Genomic DNA, 6,105 nt, shown 5'->3' with positions numbered 1-6,105 from the left:
ACCCCTTTCTTTGATCTCCAATAACCCCTTTCTTTGATCTCCAATAACCCCGTCGAGTGTAAGAGAGATTTCACCTTCTGTAACCTATGTAATGCTGCTGCACAGAACCACATGTACCTCTGGGCATCAGTAACGAAGGCATTATTAGACTCAACAGGAAAACAAAAGTAATGTTAAAAATGGATTTTTAAAAAAACGTTATTGTTCCCCCCTCCTCATAGCTGCTTGGGTGCCTGCTGCTGTGATGTCCAAAGAGACAGCTCAGAAAAGAAAAGAAAAGAAAAGAAAAGAAAAGAAAAGAAAAGAAAAGAAAGCATCACTTTTTGAAACTACCTCGTTATTTGTGCTCAGATAAAGGGCGTGATCCTCAGACATACGGATCACCCCCAATTTCAACTGGAATCAATGCTTGGCATCTCTCAAGATCAGGCCCTATGTTCAGGAAGTGCCACTGAAATGCAGCCCTCTCTGGGGTGGTGGGTAGCAGCCAGCACACAGCACGCGAGGGAGGGGGAGGAAACATTTTGCCCAAGGACATGGGAGCAAACCCCACTCTTCAAAACCTTGATATCTTTAAAGGTCACAGTAAGCAAACAGGAGCTGGGTTTTTAGTTGCTCATCCAGCCTGGTACTCAATTTAGTTCCCTTTGGAGGAGGAGAGACCCCTCCTTGGCATTCAACCAGAGATGCTAAAGGTTCTAGGCATTTCTTGCCTGATGCTTAGATCACTGTGTCACCCTGGGTCAAGAGCCTTCACACTGAGCAGAGATGACATGAGCTGGATCTATTGGGAAGTCACAGGTTTTACTGGCTGGAAAACCCCCCTTTGTGCATCAGGTGAGCCAGATCCTCTTTTCTTTGTTTAGCGCCTGAACTTCTCTCTGCTTCATGCCGGGAGGCTGTAGCCTCAGTACCTTTCAGGCAGGAGCCAAGAGGGAAGTGCCCCTGTGACTGCAAGAGGCGTTCCTCTTTCTCAGACCTCCTGACACCCTTCACCACTCCACTGCAGGGGTATCGCCTTCCTACTCGTCAGAACAGCCGCTCACCAGACGCAATCTTCCTCTTTTCTCAAAACCTAAAATAACCCCAAGCCCCACTGGGGAGACAGCTGGGGGTCACGGTTCCTCTTTCGGCACACCCAGCATGGGGGAAGAGAGCAGGATCATCAAGTGGGCCCAGAACAACGTGGGAGGGAAGGAGCTAACCCAGAGCCGACACAGGATGCCTTACAGCTTCCTCCTGAGACACGGGTCCTCATGGGGGGATGGGGAATAATGTAGGGGACCATTGATGGGGACCCTTGTGATTCCAGTTGGGTTGCGAAGGGGTGCACTGGGAGGGACAGGGGGCTAGAAAACAACATGTAGCTCCAGTGTCCGAGGTCAGGTGGAACATGGCAAACCTTCCTGCAGCAGGATTTGTGGGTTACTGGCTTCTTAAGAGGGATGTCTCTGCGCAGCAGGCAACTGGGTCTTGCCCAGTTTCTATCCGATCTCCAGTTTGTGACTCATGCAAATGCAATATCCCCAGGTTCAGAGGCACCTGCACTGCCCATGCTCAAGGCAGACAGCAAAAACCATCATCACCCCCCCACCCCCACCCTGGGGAACAGCAAGAAGCAGGAGACGTTCCCTCGGTGAAACCATCTCTTCCCTGGAAAGATGCAATAACTCCCCAGCACGGACCCTGTGTTTTCCCAGCCCCAGGAGATTTATTTGTCAGTAGCTTGTGTTATCCTTTGCTAACTACCAGCCCTGGGCAGGATTCTGTTCTTATTTCATTTGGCGTGGATAATATTGGCGCTCATGAGGGGCACTTTCAAATCAGGGCACCTGAAGTCAGGCTCCAAAAACCAGATATAGGCTCCTCCCCTCAGCAGGTGCTCCTGTACCTCAGAAAACCAGGCCACCTTTATTGAGGGGCAATTCAGGAGTCTAACTTTAGTCTGCCAGCTTTGCAGGTGTTGGCCCTAATTTCTCCTTGATTATCACAACTATTTTTAGCCGTGTGTCCAAGACAAATTTTTCAGTGGTTCTCAGCTGCAAACAAATCTGCTTCTGTTGGAAGAAGCGTCTGCCGGCCCCTCTCTCTGTCACCAGCCTATCTGCTCACATCTCTCCTGCGTCCTGCCCCTGTCTGGGGGTTGCGCTCCTCCTGCTTTTAGTTTACTTTGTTTTGCAGCCTTTCAATGGTTTTAACCATTTGATGGCTGCGCATTTCCATTCATAGCCATGGGGTATTTTTTTCCCATCAGTTTTCAAAGGGAGGTCGACACAGAAATTGACCGGTTTAAATAGAATCCTGCCAGGCTTGTGAATACTGTAACGATTTCCTGACCTCCAAACAGAGGCGCCGACTCCAGCGAGGCGGGTGTGGAGGCTTGGGGGAAGAGATGGACTGGGGGCGGGGCCTGGGGCGGAGCTCACACCTTCTTGTCAGCTCTTTGAAATGGGCCATCCAGATTATCACTCCAAAAGTTTTTTTGCTCCTGCTGATAATAGTCCACCTTAATTGATTTGTCTCATTAGAGTTGGGATGGAAACTCCATCTTTTCATGTTCTCTGTATATATATATCTTCCTCCTGTATTTTCCACTCCATGCATCTGATGAAATGGGCTTTAGCCCACGAAAGCTTATGCCCAAATAAATGTGTTAGTCTCTAAGGTGCCACAAGGACTCCTCATTCTTTTTGCTGATACAGACTAACACGGCTACCGCTCTGAAATATGCCTCCAAAGGAATTCACAATTGGTACTACACTGCACACCATAGTCATGGCATCAGCGGGAACAGAATTCAGATCTTCCTGCTGCAGAGACATAGAAATCTTGAGTGAAAGGAGAACATGCATTAGCTGTTAGCAGTATAGGGACTATGACACACAGCTGAGCAGTTCTAATTCCCTCCAGTAGATGGCGATGGTGCACATACATCCACGCCAATTCTATACAATCTGCATAGGCGCGGATGCTACTTACCGCTCTCCCCAGCTTTGAGACGTTTGTCGCTTCCCTCCTCCCACCTGAGGAATTTCACAAACGTCGCTGTCCAGACCTGGGAATGGTTTTTACTTCACAGTTTGTGGGTTAAGGGTAAAGTAACCAAACGGAAGAAGAACTCTCCCTTTCAAAGGCTGAACCCAGGCTGTGTTCGAATGCTGGCATCTGAGCTTCAGGCCGCAGTCTGGGGGGGGGCTCCCAAAGCACAGGCCAGGAGCATGCTGGGTCGTATCCCATTCACAGCTCCACCCACAACCTCCCTCAGCGACACCAGCAGGGTGGTGCCACTGAGCAACTGAGCATCAAAGTGTTTCTCTCACAGAATGGGAGGTTGGCAGCCTCATGTCAACCCCAGAGCCTCTGCCCTCAAAGCATGATTAAAACACAGGGACAAATGTTGCTCTCCCCTCCCCGCTCCTGTGCCAACCGGCTTTGAACGGAGGATCTAAGATGGGCTGGGCCTAGGAAGGAATCCCCCCACAGTATAGCACTGGACACTTTTGTACAGCCCCTAGCACCAATAGGGCCCTGGTCCATGACTAGGAATCCTGGGTTCTACAATAATACAAATAATCAATAATCATAATTAATAACGAGGCAGCTGCTCTGTCATCACAGGCAGGTATGGGCTGAAATAGTAGCTGCGGCCTGGGCAGGAGGTTATGGCAGTGGATCCACTAGCAACTTCCCCTCACCCCTCTCTGCCATGTCCCTAGGCAGCCGTGAGCAGAAGCACATCCACAGAGCGAATGGCTTGGGGAAACCCGCCCCCCCCCATGCGATCTCCACACATCAGTCCCCCACGCCCTCCATGCAGTGGAACTGTGTCCATCCTGCCACATTTGGGAGCCTTCCACCTCCACAGAGGGGCAGCTGCTGGGACCAGAGAGAGCTTCCCTGGAGCAAAGCAAAGCACGGAAATCTGTCTAGCTAGAGAAAGGGGGGTCGTTTGAGAAGCTGTGGGGGTGACCGGGCCAGGAGGGGAACAGAGCAAAATGGGATCAAAGGGTAAGAAGCCAATGGGTGGATCAAATTCATCAAGGGGAGGGAGGGATAATTGATGGGGGCGAAAAAGAAAGGGAGAGGGAAGGGTCAGCAGGGCTCATGGTAACAGCTGGGAAAGGAGTGGGATGGGAAGTTAGCAGGAAAATGAGAGATCTGACCTGAAAAAGTAAAGAAACAAGAGTTCAGTGGGGAGGGGGAGGGAGGGGAGGTCTCCCCTAAACTCTGTTCTCAGGCTTGTCCGTGGTACTGGGTTCCCCGAAATCATTCTTTGAGGCTGGACCCCGAGAGGTCACCGAGGTCACTGTTACTTAGTGAAATGATGTAAGAAAATACCGGTGCCTTGAGTGATTCTCCCCAGGGACGGGGCTGGGAACGGAGGCTGGCTGGGGCTTCCTGAAATCTTTAGAGCTTTATCACCAGCCCTTGTTTCTGCCCCTGGAGAAATTACTTCGCGTGCAACAAAAACATGTTTTCCTAAAGGAATGAGCCGAGTTACCTCTCGCTACAGGAAAAAATAAAACGTAAACCATCCTGGACTGACCGTTCTTCCCCAGCCGCACAGCTCTTGCAAGGCCAGGGAGCGGGGGGCACGGAGGGTGGCAGGCAGGAGAAACTAAAACCAGTTAAACTTAAGAATGTGAAAAAGGAAGAAGGATGGTGGCAGGGTCAAGATACGGGCCTGAGCTGTGGGACAGCTGGAGTCAATTTCTGGCTCAGACCCAGCCTCCCTTGGGCAAGTCACATGGGACCAAGTTTCCAAGAACTCCGCACCCACTGTTGGGACTGGGTTTTCTACAGGGCCTCCCGTGTTTTTGAAAATGTAACTCCTTATTTGTGGGCCTAAATGTCCTTCAGTCCTGGGGCTCAGTTCCTCATGCCTGTAAAACAGGGAGAGGACAACAACATTTCCCTTCTCTCACCCTTGGTCTGTCTTGTCTAGTAAAACCATCAGCTCCAGGAGCAGGGACTAGTTCTCACCTAGCCCAGCAAGGACCCCGCTTTTGGTGGGAGCCCCTAGATGCTATTGAAATAAATGATATACTCCTAAATCCAAAGCGGTGTGACTCTGCAGATAGGCCATGAGATGGGGAGGCTGGGTGCTAGTCTTGACTTTACCCCCACAAGCTGTATGATTTTGGGCACATGACTCATCTCCCCTGTGCCTCTATAAAATGGAGGTGATGCTCATTGTTGTAAAGCTCTTTGAGATCTACAGCTGATTTGTCCCTGGCCAGCCTCAGGTACCAGAAGCCACTGGGTCAGGCACTGCCGCAGGGATTGTGGGGAGCATCTGATGAGTTCAGGTGGTAAGCAGCTGAATCTGAGTCATGGTATGAGAGTCGGAGAACCCATGACCACATTTTCAGACCAGAGCCTCTAATTCTGCACAGGTGGTTCCAGCCCTGCTATGGCGTGCAGGTGCTGTATCATCAGTGGCTGGGGGTGCAAAAATCGAGGCCAAATGAAGCCTGTTTGGAAATTTGGCCTAATAAGGTAAATAGGGTCAAATTTTCAAAAGCACCTGCGAGATTTAGGAGCCTGTGTCGCATTTCCAGAAGTGATTTAGGGTCAGATTTTCAAAAGAATGTAGGGAATCTAAATATGTTGATGAAATCAGTTGGAGTTAGGCCTCAAGGTGCTTTTGAAACTCCCTCAGGGCACCTATCTGAATCTAACGATCTTTGAAAACTTGGCCCTAGGCACTAGGAAGTTAGCGCTATGTCACTTTGAGGCTGTTTTGAAATGTGACCTGTAGTGTCTGGAGGTCCTCCAGGTATCAAAACATCTGCACCCACTGCAGGAGGTTCAGGGAAATACCCTATAAACCGTCATTTGCGGGTCCTGTTGTAGAACTTGTTCGATTTAAATCCATTTCCCTTCTCTTTCATTTATTTATTTATTTTCCTCTTTTTTGGTCTCGCGCAATGGTTGGTCTCCAGCCTTCTCCCCCATCCAGCTCACCTCACCTTTGGAGCCATCCAGCACCATCTGCCACTTGGAAAAACCCTGCCTGCTAATCTGCTCTAAGCTCTCTGAATCCTATCTGCTCCCTCCAGTCTGTACGGTCTGCCGGGCAGTTGGATGGAAGTAAATGTAGCT

Source organism: Terrapene carolina, unplaced genomic scaffold (assembly GCF_002925995.2).
Source record: "Terrapene carolina triunguis isolate 2854851 unplaced genomic scaffold, T_m_triunguis-2.0 Scaffold130, whole genome shotgun sequence".
Lineage (NCBI taxonomy): Eukaryota > Metazoa > Chordata > Testudines > Emydidae > Terrapene > Terrapene triunguis.
The sequence above is the reverse complement of the archived record's forward strand: the minus strand, read 5'-3'. Positions refer to the sequence as shown.